The 22790-nt window shown below is 39.6% G+C and overlaps 1 long non-coding RNA gene across 2 annotated transcripts; it reads left to right on the top strand.

Moving 5' to 3' along the window:
• The first annotated feature begins 3603 nt into the window (after window positions 1–3603).
• On the top strand, window positions 3604–11010 carry LOC126388686 (uncharacterized). 2 transcript variants are annotated; one of them, XR_007569773.1, is made up of 7 exons: window positions 3604–4159; window positions 5106–5730; window positions 5816–5908; window positions 6091–6158; window positions 6284–6502; window positions 6594–6656; window positions 8667–11010. It is a non-coding gene; the product is annotated as an uncharacterized LOC126388686 (long non-coding RNA). The 2 variants fall into 2 exon arrangements; XR_007569772.1 differs by having other exon boundaries at window positions 3608–5730.
• The last annotated feature ends 11780 nt before the right edge of the window (window positions 11011–22790 follow it).

Below are 22790 nucleotides of genomic sequence, written 5' to 3'. Positions count from 1 at the left end.
CAAAGAGGCAGTGTTACTGAGGAGGGAGTTACGCATTCGTTGGGAGATTATTCACAGGCCTAGAATTGACATATTATCATTTCCAGAACATTTTCTTTTTGAATGGTACCGTTTCACATCACAGTCCATCATTTATATCCATAACCTCATCCGTCGTGACATAACCAACGTCACCAACCGTGGACGTGCACTTTCATCTACCCAGATTCTTTGTGTTGCTCTTTGTTTTTTTGCAAATGGGAGTTTTCTGTATAATATCGGAGATGCAGAAAATATCAGTAATAGTGGTGCAGCTTAACTAGACATTCCATAACAATTGTGCATTTTGTGATAAAAGCGTCAAATTTGGTACACGTATAGCCAAAGACATATATAAAAGAATTAGATGTGGAGCTATCATGGATTTTCAATATGGCGGCCATGGCAGCCATTTTCCAAAATGGGTGCAGGCCACATCTGTTTTTAGATCAAATTCCATATTAACTATAAATATTATGTGATAGAATCACCAAATTTGGTACAGTTATAGCCAAAGACATGTAGAAAAAATTAGATGTGGAGCTATCATGAATTTTCAATATGGCAGCCAATTTTCAACATGGCCGCTATTGACAACTATTTTTAGATCAAACTTCTTATTAACGATAGATATTATGTAATAAAAGCATCACATTTGGTACAGTTATAGCCAAAGACATGTAGAAAAAAATAAGATGTGGAGCCATCATGAATTTCAATATGGTGGCCATTCAAAATGGCTGCCAGTGACAACTTTTTTTAGATCAATTTTCATATTAACGATGGATATGTGATATTGAGAATATATGTTGAATCTATCTACCATACATAGCACTTGGGAACTATCTTTCGGATAGTACATTTTTCAAGATGGCGGCCAACTACCGAAAAACGGTAGTTGCAATACAGCTGCATAGACTCGTCTGATTTGGAAGATCTTTGTGTCAATTTATATATTTTTTATGATTCTGAATACAAATTATTAACTTCAGAATTGTTCAGAAGCTGCAATTCAAGACTAAAATATGTGATAACAATAACTGTCTAAGTAGGTCCAGTGCGGGAAAGTCTATTCAGCACACCCCTTCACAGTAACAGAGAGCTGTGCACTCTAAGGCAGCTTTTTTGCACTTGCACTTCCTAACACAACCCTTCTTAGATTGGCAGGAGACAAGTTCATAGCTGGCCTGGCCTGCATCTGGTAGGCATGTCCAGAAGGGTACATAGTAGCTATCTAATGTTAGCCCCATTCACAGCATTAATGTGCAGGTAGATTGACTGTCTCAAAATGTCAGACTGCATCACACTGCAAAAACTCAAAATCATACCAAGAATATTTGTCTTATTTCTAGTCAAAATGTCTAATTTCTAGTCAAAACAAATCACACCTAAAAGTAACTTGTTTTTAGACAATTTTCACTTGTTTCAAGTACATTTTCACTTGAAAAATAATTAGAAAAATCTGTCAGTGGAGCAAGTTTGTTATTTCTACTTATTTCAATTGAAAATGTGCTTGAAACAAGTGCAAAATGTCTAAAAACTAGTTACTTTTTAGGTGATGTGTCTTAAGTATAAAGACATTTGATTTGATTAGAAATGAGAAATGTAGACTAGCAACTAACATCTGTCATTCTCTGCACTGTCAATATGTGATGCAGCCCACATTATCACTAATGTGGAGGCCAAGTGGACTGGGTCGGTACCCCGACTATTATGCTGAAGTCTTATCTGTTTGAAAGATGTTTTTATATTTCACCTTGAGCTGCTTCCATGTTTTTTTTTCGCCGGTGGGATTGCATCTAAGTGAACTAAATTTTAGCTTTAACGCCATTCCACCTGTTTGCATCTGTAGCCTAATATTATTGTGATTGCATAAATGTATAAAATAAATTTAAACTTATGCATTGACTCGAGCAGTAGTTTTCTCCCACGCCGACTCCCGTTCCTTCGCTGCTGCAGCCGTGTTACTCTTCTTCCTGAAAACAGCTTCAAATTCGCTGTATGAGCACATTAAAATATCCAACTCCAGAGAAGTAAAAAATGCAGACCTTTTCTTGTAGCTTGTTACCATGGTGAATCGTGGTATTGGCCCTCATGAAAAACTGCTATTAAATTACTACACAAAACCTATTCATGTAGTAGTGGCTGTGTAGTCACCTGTAGTAATTGTGTAGGAAATCTGTAGTTTATACACTACTCATGACACACCAGTAGAGTTTTGTAGTAAAACAGTAGTGTTTCCAGTAGTAACCAAGCAGAGTATTGAAAGAGCTGTTAAAACACTACTGCTTCATTACACAGGCATTTAAATAGTGATTATGTAGAGATTTTACTACTTGCTTGTATAGTAAATATGTAGTCACAACACTACAGCAACACTACATATTTTAAATAGTGATCAATTAGATTTTAGTGCTTGAATATACATACTTGATGTGTATACACACAGTAGTTTTTCATGAGGCTCTGTGTGTATCTTAAGTATCATAGTGTTCAGAATAGACAACGAGAGCCTACTGTAAAATTGTTTTTTGTTTTTTATATATAGAAGCAATGGTAATTTCTCAGGGATTTCATTTTGGGATATTCCACTGATCATTCATATACATTTATAATTCAATAAAATTAAAGGATATTTGTGATATAATACAGTAACTGAAAACACAACAGAATTTTTTTCATTGAAATGATTTATTACTTTATAATTATCCAACCACACACACAATTTAATAAAACAGTTGTAGCCTGGTGAAATTAAACCAGCACAGGACACAGAAATATCTTTTGGGGTCTTTATCTGAATAATAGAATATGGTGTTCAGCAAATAAAAAGAAATAATAACAGTTTCCAAATAAAAGTGGCAGACTGTCCTCTGCCCTATCTGCAGTCCTTGTAGATAAATAAAAAAAAAAAAAGCAATTGTTTAAGTCTCTAAGAGGAGGTGGAGCTATAATCAGTCAGATGTGACAACTGTTTTCCTGTTGGACTAGTCAGGAAACACTGCCCTGACAATTATAGTGAGATAAGAGTAGGAAGATGAAAATGTGTACATATGTGTAAGTTGCCCAGACGCACAAAAAAGTATCTGCCACCAATGCTGTACTCCAAACAGGAAGTTGGCCATTTTGATTCAAATTTTTCAATTTGGCGTTGATTTTGTGATTTCCATACCTTGTAATTTAACGAACTGTACAGATACAAAAACAACAATCAGTAGTCATTTATTTTTTTAGTTTTGTCAACAACTCCCTTTCCATGTCTGTGTTTCCAATTTGCTGCAACATTATGGGTAACATCAATAGCCTCTAGGCCCTGGGGACCTGGGGGTGAGTGATGACCTGAGGCTCTGGTCATCCAGTGACCTGACTCAGGACCAGCTTCTCTGCCTTTTGTTAGACGTGGTGGAGGTGGAGGTGACCACCACCTGTACTTTTTTCCACATGTTCATCTACTCAACAGGATGTTAGGAGACTAGATGTGTGGTAAACAGCATCTGTTGGTGGTAAAAGCTACTCAAGCTGAAATAGCGACTGAGTAAACTTTTACTGTGTTTAATATGTGGAATATGAATAAAACCAAAGTGAGGAGCAATCATGGGTCTGTTTTTAAATTTCATTTTCACCCAATTATTAAAAACATTGAACAACATTTAATGACTTTCTCAAAGGCTAATATGAAAAGAAAGTGATGTTACATTTAATATGAGTTACGCATTAACTCTGTCAGTGATTCTTTTTATGACCGTAGCTGTGTATTTTTTCCCGGAAGTTTTCTCCCCTGTTGTCGTGGTGAATCATAGTATCGGAGCTCCATTGATGATGGCTTTATCACTAAGATGCTCAAGTCAAAAATGTCTTATCTTTTGACTGCTTGTCTCTGATATCTCCTAACAGTTTTCCAAGAAATTTCTGATATTTACTTTGAAACCGATGCTATATTGCTGCATACTCTGTAGTTCTTATGCATAGAGCGTGGCTGGCAGTGAATGCTTGAAAGACATAGCAACAGTAACCAAGGGAGCGGGGCTTAGCTAAGGATCATGTTATCCAATGACATTCCGTTTGGAGCTTCCACCTTGTTCCCCGGCGCTGCGTTGTGATTGTTTGTCCCTCTTAACCGAAGGACACGGCAGTCATTACGGTAAGTGGTAGGAGCTTGCTTGTAGCGTAGTCATTTTGTGAATGTTGCTCGTGCTTCTGACATTATATGTGGGTTTGTATGCTATATAAACTATGTGTGTACCTACATTATATCAGTTGGAATATATTGTCACTAGCTCAGCTCAGTAAGATACCGTAGCAGTTCGTTAGCGTAGCCGTTCGTTAGCAAAGCGGCTAGTTAGCGTAGCGGCTAGGTAGCATAGGACTTACTTAGCCCCCAGCATCCTTCGACTCAGCAGGAGAGTGCGGTATTTTAGGTGTTGCGTCAGCTCACACTGGTTGTTTTTAAACTGTGGAATATTCAATGGCAATGTTTTGCCATTAGCTTAGTTTAGTAAGCTAGCGTAACTTAGCGGGTAGTTAGCGTAACGGCTAGTTAGCCGCCATTGTTCTCTGAGTCGGCCAGAGAGTGATGTGTTGTAACTTAGGGGAGAGGGGTGTCGAACGGAGCATTTTTTCATATTTCCCTCTCTGCACAGAGATGCATTTATTTATAGCAACCACATTTTATAGTGAACAACATACATATGTCCTCTACAAATCCCGACCATGTTTGCAAAGTTTGGATGAATGAGTCGCACTCAATCTAGCAGGAAACGAAGCTCATCTGCCTGTTTGCCTCCGCATGCAGGGATGAACAGATCCACGTTATAATTAACCGCAAAACACGTAAATATCTTCATATTACTGGCGTGTAACACTCATTAATGCTTAAGCTGAGTCCTCTGGGAAATGAGAATGTCCAGTTGAAATAATCTTCTCATGTTTACTGTCTGAAAATGAATTACATTTGTCCAATGCTCTGTGATACAGCCTACTGTGTTTATCAAAGTATGTTCCAATGCAATTAAAGCTTCATGTGTTTGTGGACATAATTGATTTAATAATACAAGAAAAGAAAAAAAAAATCCTGTCTTTTGTTCCAGCTTGTTCTTCTTGTAGGGGCGTCCCATCTGCGCTCCCTTGCAGATGGGATTGTGCTGATGCCAGAGGATTGCCACACCTTTGGCGTCATGTCCACTCCAGGGGCGTGCGCTGACTAGCTCAGGACTGAGGATGAAAATGCTATTCTTCCTCTGATCTCTAACGCCAGGGCCACACTGCCTGCGAAGCGCAGCGCACCGAAATTCTCGCGCGCGCCGGAGAACCTCCGTTCACATCAGACGCGCATTTCTCCACGCCGTCGACAAGCGATTCTGCTCCCAGCTGTTATTTTTCACTGCCTGGCTTGACACATTCGCTCGCGCAGAAAATAGACCAGACGCTGAACTGATCGCTGCAAATCGTGAGCCTGCCGCGGAGCTTCCCGGCGCGGCGCGGCCAGTGTGGACGACACAGTCGGTTAACATGGGCGCCGAAAGGAAACTGCCTTCTCTTCTCGGCGCTTCGAGGCTATTCGCGGCGCTTCCGCGGGCGGTGTGGCCCTGGCGTAATGCTGTCTGTGTCATGGCCCCTAGCAACAACCTAACGGCCAGCAAGACACCTAAGCAAGGAGGCATAGCTTTTGGCCAATACCTGGCCACTGTCTGCAGCGTCTGGCCGACTGCACAGGTAGGTTATTCATATATTCTTTTTAATGAGGCTGATGTGTACAGGTCAATATGATTTTGTCATTACCCATTATTATTTTGTTTAGGTCTTTGCTGGGACCTTGTCCCACACTTGACAGTCCCGGGGGATATCCAAGAGTTTTTCCGGCATGAATTTCACCGCGTGTCAACATGTCTTGGTATGTTTGAAAATAATGATACATGGTTCTAAACAGTTTTATGAAGGCTTATGAGAATTATATATTTTACATATAATTTCTAATATTATACCCATTATGGTTTTCTAATAAGAAAGTTGACATTGCCTTTTTAAAATGTGTTTTTCAAAAACCGTGTTTCTTTTCTTGTTCCTTTTTTTAAGGTGTGAAATATTTTCACCACGCTGACCGCTTCCCCCTGAACAACCGTAAGCTGTAGTGCTGTGATGGTGTAAGTAGAATATATTATTTTCATATCATAAATAGAAAATTATTCAACACAGTATGTTTGACAATAAAGGTCACATTTTTCAAAATAATATTTAATTTTTTTTTGTCATTGTTTTGTGTTTGTAGGTGCACCCCAGTGACGACATGGGGATGCCTATCCTCGTGGAGTCGCTGTTGGCTGCCACCAAACAGCACCTGGAGATACCAGCACCTAAGCCACAGGTGTCACGCCCGGTGTCTACCAAGCCTCTGCCAAAGGTGGTTCCATGTGTGATTGTGGTGGGGGAGGTTGTAGTTCCACGGGCCCCCCCTCCTGAGTGGACGTCTGTGCAGTTGGGCAGGAAGGTAAGAGACTGAACTTTGTAAATATGTTTCATGAAATAAAAATAAGGTTGTGAATTGATCCACTTTTTTTTTTTGCTTTTTGTCATTACAGAGGAACCACTCTGAACATGAGCATGGCTCTGGTTCATCACAGAGATGAGTGGTTCATCATGTGGTATGTGATCTTTCATTTAACCATGATATTTACATAACAGTGATAGTTTGTGTGCTTTATCTAAGAAAATGACAAGTGTTAGAAATAATCTACATGTCTGTCAACACTCTGCCTTGCGAGAGTGTTTCATTCATATTGTATATGGATTATGCTCGCGTAATATCACATAGGATTACGCTTGCGCGGGTCCTAGTCCTTTTTTTTGTTAACCAACTGGTCTTTCTGTGTGTGTTGGGGTAGTTCCTAGGGGGTAGTCTAGCTGTTCTTAAGTGCATTCACAAGACACCCGAAGAAGCCCATAGAGATACTGTTTGTGTGTCACAGAGGATAGTCAGGTGTCTGGTTATGACAAGTTCAAAGAGACAACTCCGTAGTTCTGGTTGGAGGAGGGTTCCTTGGGGGTAGTCTAGCTGTTCTTTTAAGTGCATTCAATGGCACAAGACATGTTCCTGATCAAATATGTAATGTAATTAATGTATGTAATAATTTGCAATAAAATTGTATGATATTTTACACCCTGGTTTCACGTCTCACCTGAATACTAACTGAACCATGATACTGAACTGGTAAATGGTAATGAATGGGACAGTTTCATCATCAGAAATTGTAAGAATGTTGTAATTTAAGAGTAAAAGTCAAGGAATGAGTTGTTTATATGTAGTCATTGCTTAATAGTAAGACAAAAGTAATTAAGTGGTAATCATGTAGGGTTTCAGTAGTAATTCAAAAGGGTTTGTGTAGAAATAAAAAGTAATTCAATAGTGATGAGTAGTGATAAAACACTACATATGCAGAAGGATGTAGTAATTCCATAGGGATTGTGAAGGCATACAGCAGTAGATGTGTAAGCATTGTGTAGTTATTCAATAATAAATGTGAAGGAATGAGTAGTGATTATATAGTAATTTCCCAAAATCCAATAGTGAGACAGAAGTGATTAAGTAGCAATTGTGCAGGGATTTGAATAGGCATCATGTAGTAGTGGTGAGTAGTGATTCAGTAGTGTTTTTTCATGAGGGCATGATTACCTGACTCGCTCGCTCCGCTCGGGTAATGCGCTGGCTGATTGCTGGCTTGCAGCATCTAAACTTACAAATTCTCCGTTTCCTAACTTAATGCAGTTCAGTTCTCCTATTTTGCCTACCTGCATAGTCCAAGTGTAGACAATAAGTCGGACAGATAAATGGTTAACTTCTCCTTCATCATGCATGATTTTATGGATTAGGCCTAGTCTATGACAATAAAATAACAAGGGCTGTACTTCTTATTGTTTAGTAGGCTACTTGTTTCATTTAATTCAGTCAGTGTAAAAAATATTTTGTGACGACAAATGAGTGCAAGTGAAGTATGCATTTCTATTCTAAAATACAGACACTTATCATCATTGCTCAGCAGCATGCACACTGTAGGGTGTAATCTTGATATTATTTTACTGTATTGCAAATTTGGTCAGTTGTTTCAATGATTGTTAAGCTTAGAGTGTGGCTGCTATCTGTTGTAGCCTAGCCTATTACACACAATCTGACAGTTATCATTTAAAAGCTATCAATCAACAATACGACTGTCTTACAGCAAGCATTCCCGAACAATACTAAATAACACAAATTAGTATATTTTGAATATGATTCAATATAATATGCAATGCAGAAATCTTAAAAAAGTCAATTAATTAACTAGTCTTTAACTGTGACAATACAGTACATCAACACCATAGTGCATATAGAAAAATAAAAATACATTTAATTGTGGATAGTGGATACACTTTTTGAGTGTTACACTCAAAAAGCTGCTGAATCAACTTCAAGTATGGAAACGGCTAACAGTAATTTTGTGTGGTTTTTTTTATGTTTAAGGAAATCACTGAGTCAAAATATTCCAAATATCTTCAATGCTCTCCATGCATTTTACATTTTCTGTACTGCTCTAGTTTGGATCATCACACACGTGAGTTCTTGAGTTATTGGTCTGCAGCCGTTCCACGTACTTCAACTTGATTTCATGATTTTGTAGATGGCAGCCAAGATGACCTGCAGATGGGGGAGCCAGGACATGTCACAGTCTGCTCTGCCCCTCTTCTGCTCTGCTGCTCAGCCACACCCCTCATCAGCTTAACTGCTTCCACCTGCTGCTGTCACCATCTCCAATCAAGCCAGTATATATGCAGCTTCACTCCACTCACTCTTTGCCAGATTGTCTTTGCTCTCATGCCTGACTCTCCCGCAGTTGTTCCCGGACTGCTTACCTGGTATCGACTGGACTTACCTCCGACCTTCGTTTCATGTCTCAGCCCCGGTAAATCCACCAGCCTTCTGTCCCCGACTACGAGTATTGTCTGCCTGTTTTCTGTTCCTCGTCTGCCTGTGGCTGGTTGGCACTCAGCCTGTTCCTGCTCAGCCAAAAGACCCACCTTGTCAGCTTCACCTCGCCAGCTCACCTCCTCTGGTGCCGTCAGCCCCATCGACTCCGTCTCAAGGTCCGGATCCACACCCAGCCCTCATCTGAACCACTTTCCAGTAAGACTTCCATCAGCAGTGAGTTTGTGCTATTTCCCCTCCACCACACTCGTTGAGCCTGTTGAGAACTTTTGGACAATTACCTGCTCACGAGTCCCATGTACTCCTTGCCTGCCCCGTTGGTCTTGTGATAACTTGCTTGCCTGGCACACGGGAGACTGGGGTTCGAATCCTGCCATACTCACCTGCTCTGCTCTGCTGCATCTTCTGGTTAGCTGTGTTCTTGCTTTAACCTGCTGAATAAAGACTGTTAATACAAGAAACCTGGTTCATCTGTGCTGCAATTGGGTTCACTCTATACCCGTTACAATAGGACGAGTAGGAGCCAAGTTAGAATCTGGCATGGGACGTGGTAAGTTGTTGCAGCCTGAGCCATGCTAGCTAGCTCACCCCTACAGTATTTCATTCATTGTAAAAGTGGGTGGCCTTAAGGAGAAGCTCATGCTCAAGTCTAATGCTGTTATTAATTTGGATGTTAATTTCACTGACACTGTCTCTTTAAGGCTCATTTATGCTCCCGTTATGTATGAAAATGTATACGTCCATTTCAAACGATGTTACTGTCACTGCCCACATACTTCCATGCGTCCTTTACGTTGGCATTGATGTTAACCAATATATCCACCAGGGGGCAGCCCAGAGTCAAAAGTTTATGACAACAACAAACTCAAAAACAAACATGGCGACTGTGGAGGAGATATTGATAATGTACCTCTTGCATAAAAGACAAAAACAGAGGCAGCGTTGAAGAAGGCGGTGGTCGGTGAGGCCGTTAAATACATCGCGACTGGAGGACGGAGAATTCTTTTCTCTAGTACTGCAGATGAGAGAATTTGAATTGTTATTTCTTCTTTGTGTCTCACTAGAGCTACGTATCAGGTAGTGACAGCAACACTGCCCCCACAGTTCCCAGTGGTACTGCTCCGTTTGGCCCGTATCCGTAAGCTGTATGGAAACGTGCAGAAATATGGACGAAATGAACGCGGAGCACGGACAGAAGGCTCCATCCGTATCCGGATCCGTATTTAACATTGAGCATAAATGGGCCTTTACTCTCTCCAGTAGCTTTCTGGTGGAAGGAGTGAGGCAGCAACAAGGGGAGAAGGTGCAGGAAGATGTATACAGTTCACACAAGATATTTTTTTTTATTAAGATGCATTCATCTGTGGATATGTAAAGCAATTAAATTATGTTTCTCTAAAATCCTGAAATCTCAAATTATTAATATATGGGCTATTCTGACCTCCTTCGACCTTATGCTATAGTAATAAGGTGTTGCACATATGCAACTGAGCTCTTATAAACTAAAACCAACTAAAATCTGCATGAGGGATTCAACGATTACCAGTAAAATGATAAACCGCAGTAAAATTCCCGACACTTAGTATTACCGTTTCAAATTTTAATTATTAAAACCATGTTTGATTACTGCACTTTGAAAAACTCAAGGTGATACTGCTCATTGCCTGGGAAAGCAGCAGCAGTAGTCCCTCAGACACAGGCCTCTGAAAACATAGTGGAAGGCACCGAAGGCAGCCGCACGGACAGTGCTCCGGAGATTTTTTTCCCCCCTCTAAAAGGACAAAGTCCGTGACCACCACCCACAACTACACAACGAGTGTACCTGGTCACACTACACGACTTTTCTTCCCGTTCTGAAAGTCACTATGTCACATTACACGATTATGGAGTCATAAAATCGTGCCGTGACTTGGCCGACAGACATGACACACTACACGATGGTACTCACCAATTATCCCCAGTCGTCTTTCCTGTCATCGGGTTATTCTTGTCCTGTTTTTATTACTTTTACTATTATTTCAGTCACTGTGTCTGTTCATGTACCAGCCCAAATGTTGTTGTAGTCACCTAAAAGCGTCAGCAGATGGCAGGAGCTACTTTTGAAGTACCTACGCAAACATAAAGGCCACTGATTCCTCCACAACAAGTTCCTGCAAATGTTTCACAATAAAAGCCTATTTAGAAAATGGAGGGATTCTCTAGCCGAGGTTATAAGGGGCTTTTAATCTGAAACACTTTCAGGAAGTGTTGAGTTTGAAATGATTGCGCGATGCATTAACTTTATCAAGGCAACCGGAGCGGATAAAAAATAAAAATATAAAAACAGAGAGGGATTAATGAACAACGGTCCTTTTATAATGTAGTCTGTTTCAAATGAAGCTGGGAGCCTCTGCAGTTGTGGTGAGTAAAAGCCCCTCCACTATTTTTTAATTTTCTTACTTTTTGTCTGTCTACATTATGAAGAAATAACATTCTTTGCTAGCTTGACGCTAATGGCAGTACTCAGCAGGTTGACAGAGTGCCTCTGCTGTTTCACACCATCATTTCCCCCTTTTACTCTGTGTGGTAACATCCCTAGAGGAAATATTAAAAACGCTGGGGTGTTGTTGTCATACAGTTGGCAGCAGCTAACTCTGTGTTTCTATTGGTCAAAGTGACGGCTGTGATGGGAGTAATTGTGAACGGCAAAAAGAAAATCAAACATGCTAGACTTTCTGTTGACAGAAAGTACAATGTGCTCTTTATTTTATTTGTTTTTCAAAATAAAACTCGGTTAAATGATTTCAGTGTGTGTCTAAGTACTTTTTGAACATTTTGAGTACATTACAACAATACCGCGATAATAATGATAACCGTGATCATATCAAATCAAAGACCGTGATATGAAATTTTCATACTGTTACCATCTCTAATCTGCATCTAGGTGTATAGTCACAGGAACTGTGGCTTTGCATTCATTATAAAAACAGGGCTACACATGAGTACCCATTGAGAATATGCAACAAAATTAAGATTAATTTTACAAATTTAGCTAACTAATGATCTGTCTCATTGAGTTTTGGAGTGCTTGATTGGTAATAGTCAGTCATATTGCACTATTTGTAATAATCCTTGATTTTCCCCCAACTCTTAAAAATTGTCTGGGCTAAGCCCCGGATGTCCTCAAATGCTGGCAACGCCCCTGGGTCCATCTGAGCATAAAGGAGATTACGTGAATCAGAAGTCATTTCACAGCAGTTCAATGAACCTCAGCCTAATACTGAAAGAATGAAGAAAGTATAAGCAAAACTTTTACCAGTCTGTACAACATTTTTGTGTTTGATTTTGAGTTGCTGCCCAGTGTGTTTGGGCTCCATCAGATTATAGCTGAATACGATGATACAGCAAATTAGCTATAATAAAATATATTAACTCTGTGTAATGTTTCTGTATTTTCTGTAGCATATATTTGACACATTAACACATTACATAACATCACTTCACATTACCCATTAACACTCTGCAGTCTGTTCCCATCACACCTCACGCTGTTTAGCTGCAGCTGACGTGTTAGTTTTGTTTTTTGTTTTTTTTCATTCCGCGGTCGTTAAAATCTACGACTCAACTGGGATGAAACAAGCGGCTTGCTGCTTTCGGCCACTGAATATCACGTTATCTGCACTCCACTGATGATGTCTTTCGGTGCTTGTGAACGGAGAGAGGTCTGTCTGCAGCCTGCAAGAGAGGGGCGGAACCTGTAGAGTGGGCGGATCGTGTGGGGGCGTGTCGTGTAGTTGTGTAAATCCAATGACGTTGAACCACGGGAGATGCAAAATGAGACCCGCCAAAAGCAAGAACAAAACAAGGAAATAAACGAGAGAGGTCTCAAAAAAGAACGATGGCGGATTGTATCCAGACTGTAAGTGTCCTTATATTTTATTTAGTAAATGTAACACACTTATACAATTGCTGTGCATAGTTATATTATTACCCGGGACTATGAACTAAGCAAGTAAGTTATATATGAGAGGTAGCAAGATAGTTTCAGAGGGGGTTATCTGCCCGTTTGGTAAATTACATGCAACGTATATGTATTTCTGTTGTAAACGATCCTAAAATGTTGACCCAAGTAGATAAATCTAAGCTAGAAATTGTGGCTGTTGTAACGTTAATGTAGCCAGAAATAACTTGGAAAGTGTGAGTCCGCTGTAATAATCAGGGCAGGAATTATACCACGGCCAAACGACCAGTGCCGTGGATGCACCGGACTGTGTCCGTAATGCCCCTCGTACCCATACGGCCAGTGTAGCATGCCCTGTTTTGAACTGGCCGTTGTGCCCATAAAGTTTTCACTATGGCAAGCCGTTTGAGCATTTATTCCATATCCTTGATATCAGGTGTCAGTGTCGTTCACTAGTTCGATCATTGTCAGCACTACTTGGACATCTGGTCAAACTAGGTAGACATTTTGTCCAGGTAGTTGAACAAAGAGTCTTACTAGTCACTCTTTTTCAGCAACTAGTGACACTTTTGTCAAACTAGTAGCAACTTAAGCCTGACTACTGAAGCCACAGAGCCATACTAGTGGCACCAAAATCCAAACTAGTCAGCTTTTTGACAGACTAGTGGCCCACTGGGCTGAACTAGTAATGCTTAAAGTCTTACTAGTGAACTAGTGAGCTGCAAAAGCTCTGACTTGTTAACTAGTAGCAGCTATTCGCCTCACTAGTTTGCTAGTAACCTCAAGTTTTTTACACTAGTTACACATGTAAGAGCCAAAATCATCACTAGTGTGACTAGTAAGGATTTACACCTTACTAGTTAAACTAGAAAAAGTCTCATTGACCTTACTAGTTAACTAGTGGGGCTTAAAATGTTTACTAGTTGAACTAGTGGAAGCTGAAATACTCACTAGTTATACTAGTAACACCTTATTGAGCTCACTAGTTAACTAGTGAGATCTAAAATGTTTACTAGTTGAACTAGTGACGCTGACATGCTTACTAGTTGAAGTGTATTTTGACTTTTCTAGTTAACTAGTGAGGCAAAACACGTTACTAGTTGTACTAGTGGAAGCCAAAATGTGCACTAGTCACACTAGTGACACCAAATGCTAATGAGGAGGTGGGTAAAAACATAAATTGAAGCTTCCTATTTGCTCTCCAGTTCAAAATAAAAGATACCTACGAATCAGGACACAGGATTTTGTCGTTACTCCACCCACTTATTTTAACTAGTTAACATGTTGACCTGAGGAATGCAACTAGTTAACTAGTGGCAGCATGCTTCATCTTACATGTTAACTTGTCAAGGCAAAACTGTGACTAGTCAACTAGCTGAGGTCTCGTTAGACTCTACTAGCAAACTAGTGATGCTAAAAGTGCTCACTAGGTGACTAGTAGAATCCAAAACGTTTTCTAGTTACACAAGTAGAAGACAGTTTGACCTTACTAGTCGACTAGAGAGGTTCAAAACCTGCCACTAGTCGACTAGTAAGACCCAAATTGGCCACTAGTAACACTAGTTTGTGTCTTTTCGACTTCACTAGTCAACTAGTTACACATGTCCTCTTACTAGTTAACAAGTTAGGTCCAAAAAGATTCACTAGTTGACTAGTGACACTCTTCCGTGGTTCACATGTAAGAAAAACTTCCAACAGGTTTGGTCAAAGTCTTTACATGTTCAGTGCAGAATCTGACTAGTGACAACAAATAGCATCCACTAGTTAACTAGTGAGCCACGGAAAGAGTGTCACTAGTCAACTAGTGAATCTTTTTGGACCTAACATGTTAACTAGTAAGAGGACGGGTGTAACTAGTTGACTAGTGAAGCCGAAAAGACACCAACTAGTGTTACTAGTGGCCAATTTGGGTCTTACTAGTCGACTAGTGGCAGTTCTTGAACTTCACTAGTTGACAAGTTAGGAAAAAGACACCCACTAGCATAACTAGTAGACATTATGCGTCTTACTAGTCGACTAGTGGAACTTTTTGAACCCCACTAGTTTACAGATGAAGTTTAAAATGTTGTCACTACCATCACTAGTTAACATGTTAAATGCAACACACAGCCAGTAGAGTTGCAGGTGCCACTTAGAAGTCAACATGTTCCACTAGTAAACTGCATGCAAATTAAATAGGCGGGATAAAGACTTTTATTGGTCAGTATTCAAATGAGTGCTGAAAAGCCTTAAAGTGCCAGCTCTGGATATTGACTTTGAGCAGCAGTGGTTGCAGGAGATGTGTACATTTATTTTATTGTGTTATTATAAAATGCAATTAATTTAATGAGTTCATACTGTAAATATAGTGCACAGATGAAAATCAAACAGATCTTTAAGTTTGATTTAAAAATAAACAAATAAATAATAGCCTAAATAAATAAATAAATTCAAAAAAGAAGAAATATTAATATGCAGCTGATATCATAACGCACCATGACTATTTTGAAAAAGAAAGTTTTCTTCAGTTACCGTGCACTGTGGAGTCTGCTCTCAATTATGAGAAACTTCAATGTTATATCAAAAGTGGAGATTTAAAAAAAAAATGCCCAGCAGGTGTCGCACTGTGAACATTGACAGCATTAGGGTAGGCCTACGTGCTATCTCAAAACAGCCAGGATCAGAACAGCGGAAAAGTGACCGGACCTGCAGTTACGCTAAATGAATACAATTGTAGCCTAGGCTATGCAATTTATAAATCGATAAAAGTCCTATTTTGATCACCATTATGTATCAAATTAATTATTTTACTCGTAGGCCGTTTGATAAGCGGAATAATGTCAGTCGGTTGTTGTGGAGAAATTAAACCCCGACAGGGTCCCTTAGTCTACATCCAGGAGGACATAGGCTATTAAATGTGGAAACTGTGTTTCTGTTTTATGTCTGTGCTGTCCATTGTCTATTTGTGTCATTTTATGTAGCATATCAGGTCTTTTTTCCCCTGTATTCTTTTGTGGTCTGTGTCTTCTGTGTATTACATGTTTGTACTGCAGATGGAAATCTAATCTAGGCTAATATAAATCTGGTGCAACCATCTCTTCATTTTCTGCTTGTAGAAATGGGGTGGGAGGGGGTGCGGCTGCACCCCCGCACCCCTAGTTCCGACGTGGTACCAATGTAAAAATGCACCTCATGTTTATTGTGGAAATAATAAACAAATAATAAATGATATTGATCAATAATAACTTAGTATAAAAACAAATTAAACAGCATATGAAAAATCACTTATTTTCAGTGTATAGTTTGTGCAATATCTGTTAAAAAATACTGCGGTCAAGTGAGCCGTCATTCGTCTTCGCGGAGTCAAGCCAGCCGCACCAACACTTTAAGTGCGCCCATATCATCGAGCTTACGGCGAATGCTCGGAGTCCACTGAGAAAGCTAGCTCTAGTTTAGAACCGAGCGAGATAACTTCCGGTTTTCAAAATACGACGATGGTAATACATACGTGTGTTTGTTTCACACCGAAAAAGGTCTAATACTACATTTTTACTGTACAGTAACATCACTTTGGCCCATATGTTCTGACAATGGTTGGTACAGTTGACCTCAGGACCATCCTGACTACTCCCTCAATCATTATCAAACATTTTTACTGTATCATTTTTGAGAACTTAAGCCTCAAAGTTGTCTTTTTTTGCTCAGAATAAAAGGTCTAATACTCCATTTTTACTGTACAGTAATGAGACTTTGGCCCATAAGTTCTGACAATGGCTGTTACAGTTGACCTCAGGAATACCCTGACTACTCACCCATGCAGTATCAAGCATTTTTACTCTATCATTTTAGAGAAATTCATGTTTAAAGTTCCCTTTTTTGGTTATGAAAGGGCCTTATGCTCAACATTTACTCTACTGTAAACACACTTTGATCCATAATTTCTGACAGTGGTTGATACAGTTGACATAAGGACCATCCTGACTACTCACTCACTCAGTATCAAGCATTTTTACTATATAATTTCCAAAAAAAAAAAAGCTTTAAGGTTCCCCCCTTTTTTCTTCTTCTTTTTTTTTTTTTTTAAGAAAAAATGCTTATGCTTGATATTTACTCTACTGTAAAATCGCTTTGGTCCATAATTTCTGACAGTTGTTGATAGATTTGTCCTCTCCTGACTAATTATCAAGCATTTTTACCGTATCATTCAGAAATTCATCTTTAAAAATCCATTTGTTACATGGAAAAAAGGCTTATGCTCAATATTTACTCAACTTTCTGGCAATGGTTGATAGAATTGTTCTCAGGACGATCCTGACTACTCACTGACTCAGTATCAAGCAATTTTACTGTATTATTTTGGAGAAATGTCCATTTAGAGTTCCCTTTTTTTGCCAAGCAAAAGGTCGTATGCTCAATATTTACGCTACTGTAAAAGCGCTTTGATCAATAATTTCTGACAATGGTTGATAGAGCCGTCCTCAGCACTGCCCTGACTACTCAGTGACTCATTATCAAGCATTTTTACAGTATGATTTTAGAGAAATTCAGCTATAAAGTTCCATCTTTACATAGAAAAAGGCCTTATGCTCGGTATTTATTCTAATTTAGAGGCTTCATTTCTCAAAAATGATACAGTAAAAATGTTTGATAATGAGTGAGGGAGTGCTCAGGATGGTCCTGAAGTCAACTGTACCAACCATTGTCAGAACTTATGGAGCAAAGTGTCGTTATTGTACAGTAAATAACACAATAAATAACTGCAACTGGTAAACTAGTGTCACTAGTGCTACTAGTAGCACTAGTGACACTAGTTTACCAGTCGCAGTAATACTTCTTGTTACACTAGTGCTAGTGTCACTAGTGCTACTAGTAGCACCACAAACTGCAAACTAGTGTTATTACTGCTACTAGTAGCACTAGTGACACTAGTTTACCAGTTGCAGTAATACTAATAGTGCCACTAGTGCTACTAGTAGCACCACCGCAACTGCAAACTAGTGTTACTGCTGCTACTAGTAGCACTAGTGGAACTAGTTTTACCAGTTGCAGTAATACTACTTGTGCCACTAGTGCTACTAGTAGCACCACCGCAACTGCAAACTTGTGTTACTACTGCTACTAGTAGCACTAGTGGAACTAGTTTTACCAGTTGCAGTAATACTACTAGTGCCACTAGTGCTTCTAGTAGCACCACCGCAACTGCAAACTAGTGTTATTACTGCTACTAGTAGCACTAGTGACACTAGTTTACCAGTTGCAGTAATACTACTAGTGCTACTAGTAGCAGTAGTAACACTAGTTTGCAGTTTGTGGTGCTACTAGTAGCACTAGTGACACTAGTTTACCAGTTGTAGTAATACTACTAGTGCCACTAGTGCTACTAGTAGCACCACCGCAACTGCAAACTAGTGTTACTACTGCTACTGCTACTAGTAGCACTAGTGGCACTGGTTTTACCAGTTGCAGTAATACTACTAGTGCCACTAGTGCTACTAGTAGCACCACCACAACTGCAAACTAGTGTCACTAGTGCTACTAGTAGCACTAGTGACACTAGTTTACCAGTTGCAGTAATACTACTTGTGTCACTAGTGCTACTAGTAGCACCACTGCAACTAGTAAACTAGTGTTACTAGTAACACTAGTGGGAATCCTCGTTTCGTTTCATGTCCAGCACTGCAGGACAGTGTGTGTGTGTGTGTGTGTGTGCAGTGCAGTAGTTCATCAAGAATGTTTAATTACCAGTGGGCTTTTATTTTTATTTTTATTTTTGTTAATGAGACTGTGATTGAATGTTCCTTGGATTTTTATTGATAAAATACTTGTGTGACCATGAAAGGAAAGAAGCAGAGTTGCTTTTTTATTTTTATACTCATTCACAATAGGAAACAAAGACATACGTCTGGGGTTTCACTGTTTTGATTTCATTGTCCCTGATAGTTCGCTTTACTCTGCATTTATAGTTACCAAGGAGCTAGCAATTACACTTAAAAGTTCCCCAGGCTTTAAAGGGTTAAGTTCCCCTGGGTGATATTCTTGTTGGAGAACCAATAAGATGAATCCATTTATAATCCTATTCCACCTCCTCATTAGCATTTGGTGTCACTAGTGTGACTAGTGCACATTTTGGCTTCCACTAGTACAACTAGTAACGTGTTTTGCCTCACTAGTTAACTAGAAAAGTCAAAATACACTTCAACTAGTAAGCATGTCAGCGTCACTAGTTCAACATTTTAGAACTCACTAGTTAACTAGTGAGCTCAATAAGGTGTTACTAGTATAACTAGTGAGTATTTCAGCTTCCACTAGTTCAACTAGTAAACATTTTAAGCCCCACTAGTTAACTAGTAAGGTCAATGAGACTTTTTCTAGTTTAACTAGTAAGATGTAAATCCTTACTAGTCACACTAGTGATGATTTTGGCTCTTACATGTGTAACTAGTGTAAAAAACTTGAGGTTACTAGCAGACTAGTGAGGCGAATAGCTGCTACTAGTTAACAAGTCAGAGCTTTTGCAGCTCACTAGTTCACTAGTAAGACTTTAAGCATTACTAGTTCAGCCCAGTGGGCCACTAGTCTGTCAAAAAGCTGACTAGTTTGGATTTTGGTGCCACTAGTATGGCTCTGTGGCTTCAGTAGTCAGGCTTAAGTTGCTACTAGTTTGACAAAAGTGTCACTAGTTGCTGAAAAAGAGTGACTAGTAAGACTCTTTGTTCAACTAGTTGGACAAAATGTCTATCTAGTGTGACCAGATGTCCAAGTAGTGCTGACAATGATCGAACTAGTGAACGACACTGACACCTGATATCAAGGATATGGAATAAATGCTCAAACGGCTTGCCATATTTCTCATTCAAAACTACATGCACCCCAGTGTCTCTGTCTCTTTATTAAATGCACATTAGTTTCACAGAAAATATTAAGAAATTCCACTAAGCATCAGCACACTGCTAAACTGTCGCCTCAGTTTGTGCCTCATACAGATCTGCTGGTAAACTTAACTTAGCGTTAGCAAGCGTGATAAAAGACGGCAGAGATGCGACGTTGTGCAAATAAACCAAAGATTTATTATTTTTCTGTAGCAGTAAACACAGGGGCCGATAACAAATGTGTTAACTAACTATGCTAAAGCTTTACAAGCTATTCCGGGCTGCCGACCATAACATTAACATGACGAACAGACAGCAAGGCTACGGCTAACAAGTTAACGTTCTGACACTCCTCAGACACACACACACACACACACACACACACACACATACATACCAGACAGCCTCTCAGTCCTTAGCCGCTAACGTTAGCTCATGTACAACACAGTTACCACACAGATTATTTTACAAAGGGTCATAATGTGCTTCCAGTGACTGTCAAATCGCCAGCGAAAATTGTTTACACTGCAGACACTGTGCCTGCTCTCATGGGACAAAGATGGCTTCACAGATTTACTTTTTTTCTTTTGACTCCTCCAATAAAATGTGTCACGGCCCTACTGGGGCCTTTAACCATTCTCTTCTGTTTTGAAGTGGAAATGCTGCTGCTGCCCATATTTGGACGTCCCGGCTCAGCTGATTAGGAGCACCTGGGTCCGGTGTTCCAACCCCCAGCGCAGTTCACTCTCCCAGATCCCTGCCAGAACCTGCCCTGCACGTTTGGTTTCTTTGTCTTTTGGTTTTGCATCCAACATGATACTCACACAAACCCTCAACCACACTTACACAACTGATAATACTGACAAACACACCTCATGTATTTGGTCCTCTGTTCTAAATCGTTTCGTTTGAAGAAAATAAATAAATTGTTTTATTTATTGGCACTTTGGCGTTCCGTTGTTCCTTTTGTCATGACTTTTGAGCCAGGTCGTGACAAACCTGAGAAACTTTGAAATGTTTTTTTTTTGTATTTATTATATATTTTATTTTTTAGAACATACGCATTTATGCATTGTATTTTTATAATTTATGCATGTCCTGCAAAAAGTAAAATAATATCCATAAACATCCTGATAAAAACAAAAACTTAATTAACCCTCAAAGGGCAATCAGTTTTTACAGTTCAGAGCCATTCACATGACATGAATTCATAAAAACATACATAAGTACCAGAAGAAGAAAAAAAGCTACAGTCCTCATACAATAAAAATAAATTAATGTGATAAGATCACCCACTTAACAACAAACACATTGACAGACCAAAAGACAGCAGTGGTGAATGGCTCCTCTTCAGTGCAGAATGGAGATATTCACAAGATCCTTCATACCTACATTCATTAGGCTTTGTGCTGCCAGACAAATGATTCCTCCTTTGGGGATTAATAAAGTAATTATCATCTTCTCAACTCATTCTCATGTAAGCTCTTGTAATTTACTACCTTGGCATAATGGCCTGCCATTTTACTCATTAGTTGTAGCTTATCCTTAAAATATAAACAGTCTGAATATAGTAATAATAACAATATTCGACAATCAGCTCACTTTCCCTCTCATTTTGCTGAATAATAATAATAATAATAATAATAATATTTGTACACTTTTGAATACATTTATTATAGGGCAAATAATGTGTAAGCAAAAACATTGACGTTTGTGCAGTTGGACTGTGGTCAAACTGTATGAGTACCTATTTGGGCTCATGTCCCTTTAAGAAGCGTGTATAGTGGGCGTGGCGTGTATCCGTGATGTAACTACACGACACGCCCACTCTATGACTTTACTACACGCCACGCCCCCTATATAAACGTGGACAGCACAGTGAAAAATATGACTTAATTACCAACGTCTGAATTGAATTAAAAAAGATATATAGGCAGTCACAAAACTGAAACGCTGAAAATGGTTGCTCACACTCATCCTCCTGAATCATTGTGATTATTTATGACAAATGTTCAAGTGTATGCAAGAGAGGCAAATTAGGCTTACAAATCTACTACTGTACATATCATTCTTAAGTTGCAAACATGTTGAATTAAAAACATCATCTAAATAAAAACGTTTCATATCTCTTTTTCTTGACACACAAACTTCTGTGTTAATATGGCAATCAATCATCATCTGTCATTTGCTTACAATAGTTTAAAAACGACCACAAAACTCAGTAAACACCTTGAAATGTTGACATGATTGTGCCTTGAAGTTATTTTTTATTTTATTTTATTTTTTTAATTGTGTTAACTGGATTTTCCATTATATTAGTGACAATAACACAGAAAAAAAAGAAAAGAACAAATAACAAGAGCATATGTCACAGAGTGACCAGGAGAGAATTGTTGTGTGTGGGATTTCATTGTATTTTCAGTTTGCAGTGTGTGTTTTCTCTTTTTTTGACTCAATTGAAATCCACCAGAGCAAATCATGCCTCCTGGGCCTAGAGGACCTCCCCCTACAATTTAGTGCACCTGCAGATAATCACTAATCAGGAGAGGCTGTTTAAAATCACCTGCACCAAGACTGCGCGAGAGCCCGGCAGAGCAGAGGAACGGCAGGAGGAAGTGGACGCTACACGGTGTGTTCGGCGGAGGCAAGGCTGTTGGCTGGGTGGAGGATCCAGCATAAGCGGGAGAGGCGAGTAAAATATCACAAACTATTGAATGCCTTGTGCTGTGTAACTTGTGGCACTTCACCTTTTCCTCTCCCTGAGGTGGACACCAAGCTGACTTGCCAGCTGAGCAGACTGAATCGGCATGCTGTGTACCGCCGGCCGCAGTGGAGGAGCCAGACAGCGCACATGGCCAGGGCCGTAACCACGCCATCCATACTCCTTAGCCACCCCAGCCAACCACCACCCCAGCCTTCTTACCCTCCTGCACTTCACCCCTGGACCCAAGACTGCTAAGCAGGTTTCTTTATTGAGCTGGCCAACAACAAAAAGAAAAGGAACTTTATTGTGTCCCCCCCCCCCCCCCCC

This window comes from Epinephelus moara, chromosome 1 (assembly GCF_006386435.1).
Source record: "Epinephelus moara isolate mb chromosome 1, YSFRI_EMoa_1.0, whole genome shotgun sequence".
NCBI lineage: Eukaryota > Metazoa > Chordata > Actinopteri > Perciformes > Serranidae > Epinephelus > Epinephelus moara.
Note: the sequence above shows the minus strand (reverse complement) of the source record. Positions and strands in the feature narration are given on the sequence as shown.